The sequence below is a fragment of the Chenopodium album genome, chromosome 13 (genome assembly GCF_948465745.1).
Source record: "Chenopodium album chromosome 13, dcCheAlbu1.1, whole genome shotgun sequence".
Lineage (NCBI taxonomy): Eukaryota > Viridiplantae > Streptophyta > Magnoliopsida > Caryophyllales > Amaranthaceae > Chenopodium > Chenopodium album.
This window is the reverse complement of record NC_137846.1, coordinates 20,294,245-20,298,869: the sequence shown is the minus strand read 5'-3', so window position 1 is coordinate 20,298,869 and position 4,625 is coordinate 20,294,245. Positions and strand designations below refer to the sequence as shown.

Here is a 4,625-nt window from a genome sequence, read left to right as displayed (position 1 = left end):
TCTTTTATTCACTACAACAAATTGACCTTTGTGCCACGAGTAAAATCGTGGCACAAGATTAAATTTCCCGTGGCTATGCAATTTTGCCACGGGAATTTTAAAATCTACTTTCGTGGCACAAGAGGCCGTGTCTAGGAATATGCCACGAGAACGGGAATTTTAAAATCTACTTTCGTGGCACAAGAGGCCGTATCTAGGAATATGCCATGAGAAAATTGATGTCGTGGCTAATTTTAAAATTTATGTCACGGGCATTCACGTGGCAAAAAAATTCCTTTGCCACGAATACTATAATGGCTAAAAATAATTTTGGCACAAATTCTACCGTGGCTAATAACCTTGTTGCCTCAAATATTAACGTTGCTAATAAGCTTTTTTTGCCACAAATATTATTGTGACAACTAAAATTGCACTAGTTGTGGTAGCCAATAATTTAACAAGATTAAATGCTTTTTTCCCCTTTTTTTATGCTTAATTAATGCAAATCAATTATATTTACATATAAAAGTTCAAAATCTCATACAATTTATGTTTGTATTACAAAAAAAAAAGACAACATATAACATTATTATAACATTATTCATGCTGCATAAAAAGTGGTCGTCTTTTTTCAATTGTTGTACTAAGATTGTGCCACACATAAACAAATCCAAATATCTCAGTTAGGCTTGTTTGCTGTTCTTTAACAACTCATATTTAAAAACTTTAGCTTCAGCATGCGGTGACCAGCATATGATGCATAAGCTTTGATGATTGACATATATATGGCAACTTCTTCAGAGACTTCTCTTGGTTTAGGAACTGCAGCAAACAACAAACATGTGCCTATTAGAAGAAATTTCAAATTTAAGCTAATGTGTGAGCTTTTAGTGCTAACAACTGCAGGGAGGAAGAAAATAAAAAACCAGCTAACACTTCATGCAGCCTTACATAGCTGCATGCCATTAACATATAAAATGTCATTTCATGTTTTTGAGATTAATTTTGAAAGCTACACTATAGCAAAGAGGCAACAGGGTTAATTTTCAGTTTCAGGCATTCTCATCTGTATTCCTAAAAGTTTATAAAAAAAATTAAATAGAACATTAGAGTATACTATATCTCTAAAATTGCACCTCAGTAATACATCCACTATAGATTAAAATGCAGAGATAAACTTAGTGTTCAAAAGTTTAAAGTCTTAGAAGAAAATATGAGAAGCTCGTTTCAAAAATAAAAAAGATTATATATATATATATATATATATATATATATATATATATATATATATATATATATATATATATATATATATATATATATATATATATATATATATATATATATTTGAGAAGCTATATGAGCACTTTGAAACCACAAATTTTTTGATTGCAACAGATTAGGTTCAGGATATTTCAGAGAAAAAAAAAGGAAAATGCTAAGCTTGAAAGAAGTGTAAATATTAAATTACATACTAACCATACAGGATTATCAAGTAAAACATACCCCACTGTCTCTACAGCCATAGGATTAGAATGCAATGAACTATAAACTCCATAAAGTCTGTATAGCAAATGCCTGCATCCCAGCATTAAGGAAGATTAGCAAATGTTAACTTATTTAAATTCTAATCTAATTTATATATATATATATATATATATATATATATATATATATATATATATATATATATATATTCTACGTCATGGCAGCCCAATATATAAGTACGAAGAAATATAGTGGAAGCAGAGAGTTTGTGAGGTAAAGCTGAGAGAGAGAAAGAGAGAGAATGCAGCAAACATAACCAAGGCACAAACAGTCAATCGCACACACTCTCACATTGAGATAGATAAAAAAGAGAGGGGGTGAGGGGGAGAGAGGAAGAGAATTAAGTTTCTACGTAGAATAGCTAAATATATAAGTGCAATTAAATTATCAATACCCACATAACAAAAAATCAACCCCAGAAACATTAATCAAAACCTTTAAAAAAAAAAAAGCACATAATTCGTAATGTAGTTAACGGTCAAATATAGTATCAAGGACTATGCAATATTCTTTAGCAACCTGCAATGATTATTACAGCAAGAAGAAATAATTCAGTTTTATAGAACTCTAACAGAATGAATCTGGACAATAATATTAAGTGAAACCTGACATATATTTCCCATTCACTAAAATAATTATACAGATTTTCATGTAAAAAAAATATCAGATAAGAAAACTAAGCTACCTCTACAAGCCAGTCAGCGAGTATAGCTCACATACTGGCATGCATTAATATATCTTTTTGAATCTTCTCTATGAAGTCGATTTAAGGTCTTGTCAATGTCTGAAAAATAAGGGAAGTAATGCAATCAGAAGAGAGAAAAAGATTTGGCATGGAGCTGAATTGGTTGACAGTAAAGGGAAATGTCAAACCTAGGAAGCACGCATATGCTTGTAAATATCACAAGTTGTGGTTGCACAAAACTGAGGATCCATGTACTTGTCATCAACGTCAACAACTTTGTCAGCCTCCATTTCTAAAGATATTTATCATGAATGTAATTTTAAGAAAATAAAAATAAAGAAGAAAGATGCAGTAACAAATAACTTGTGGATAAAAAGGTACTATGCCATGAGTTAGCCCATACATACAGAGTAATATATTGGGGATAAGCTTTTTTATGTGGAGTTTGGTGATAATCATTGAGAACAAATACAATAAAACAGAATTGGTTAGAGTTTTCAACCATTACCACAATATTAGTCAACGCCAACAATGTGTTGAATATTTAAGAAGAAAACACCACCCAAGATTGCACATTAAGGTTACACACTATCTCTAGACAATTGAAAATAAGTTGATGGAGATGCTAGGAGGCTTTAGGCTTGTTAATGCAGAATCCTTCCTTTATCACCAGCTCAAGGTTGTTCCCTCAGCCTTTACTCGAGTTAATATGCTCTTTCAGTTCAATCATATATAAGTCAGAAATCGGCTTAATGCTAGGAGTGCAAGAGGGGATGCAAACGCTCTTAACCTTACAGATTTACCAAAATGAAAGCTATCTGATGACAAAAGCAATGATGGGAGGATCAGTCTACTGCACTTTGTGGTTCATGAAGTTGTCAGGAATGAAGGGAGACAGTGTGTTATGAACTGCAACAAGAGTTATCTAGAACTAACAGTGACACAAACCCAAATCTAGAGGAATGAAAGTCAATGACCAACCAAATTTAATTCTCACAAAAATTCAATCACAAACTAAGATCTCATAAACAACACCTACATTAAAATAAAAAAATAAAAATAAAAATAAAAAAGAAAAAAGTCAAGTAATATACCTAAAATGCTAAAATTTGTTATCACAGAAATAAACTTAACATCACATGCATATACAATAGTCAATGCAATACAATAATTCAGTGGTAATCAAATTCCCGGCCCCTATCTCCTGTCATTATTCAAATAGGGTTCTAAATTTAACCTAGGTAAGATTAATTTAGCGAAAATCATTTTGATTGACAATGACATAATGTAATTCGAATAAATTAAGTGCAATTTGATTGAAATTACTATAATTCGATTGAATTGATTACGCTAAAAAAACTCGATGAGTATTATGATTAATGCAATTCCCTAAAATTATAACTTTGAAATTTATTTTAATCTACCTAAATTCAAGGCAAATTACTGTCATTCGATGAGTACTATGATAGCATTATATCTATAGTTTAATTGATTATATACTGCAATTAGATTGAGAAATTCGAATTAAAGTACTGCAGGAGAAGAAAAATTCGAAAGCTTACTTAGATGGTGCAGTGGTGGCGTAGCGGTGCAGAGATGTGGCGGTGCGGCGGTGCAGCGGTGCAGAATACCCGATGAAATCACCTACCCTTTACCTACACCCCCTCCGAAAACATAACGGCTCACAGCAAAATACTTCAGGCACCTGGCCTACATAATTCAATCAATTACTCCCGTAAGATTGCATACCAAAACACAGTTTATTCAATCTTGAATTTATAATTACAGTTAAAACCCTAGAAAATTAAACAAAATTTAAATGAGAACATAACCTGGCACTGAATTTAGGTTTGGCTGCGGTGGACGTTGATTTTCGACGGAGGTCTCAACAAAGAAGACGACATAAGCGAGGAAAAAGAGAGAAAGAGCTTCAAGGAGAGAGATGAGAAATGGGGAAAGGGGAATGTGTGGGGGCACGGTTGAGGGTTGGTTGGGAAAGAGGACTAGAGATTATTTTTTAATTTTTTTGTCAAATTGAAAAAAAAATTAAGTTATTCATAATAGGTATTGAAGACCTCTAAAACTTGGAATATAAATTATTCAAGAATAATCTAAAAGTTTGATTGTTGTTTCAAAAACAAAAAGTTTGATTATTTAAATGGGTTAAAGTTTGAATTATTAAAATTAAATTTTTTCTTTTCTAGAAGAATAATGAAAGAGGTAATAGTGAAGAATAATAATGCAATTATTATTTCTTAATTAGCCGACCACATTGATAATTTAATTCATTTAAGGGTAATTTTAATATCCATTCAAAATTAATAATAAACTTAAAAATATACTAATCATGTGTCAAGAGAACCATTGTGTATTATTTACGATATTAATACCAATCAAATGTCAAGAGAACAAT

The 4,625-nt window shown here is 31.4% G+C and overlaps 1 long non-coding RNA gene across 2 annotated transcripts; it reads right to left on the bottom strand.

Annotated features, from left to right (window-relative positions):
* Window positions 1–463: 463 nt before the first annotated feature.
* On the bottom strand, window positions 464–4,218 carry LOC145576478 (uncharacterized). Of its 2 annotated transcripts, none has more exons than XR_014098402.1 (6): window positions 4,045–4,218; window positions 3,775–3,922; window positions 2,401–2,504; window positions 2,213–2,311; window positions 1,486–1,557; window positions 464–801 (listed from the first exon to the last, which is right to left on the bottom strand). It is a non-coding gene; the product is annotated as an uncharacterized LOC145576478 (long non-coding RNA). The 2 variants fall into 2 exon arrangements; XR_014098403.1 differs by having other exon boundaries at window positions 3,775–3,917.
* Between the last annotated feature and the right edge of the window lie 407 nt (window positions 4,219–4,625).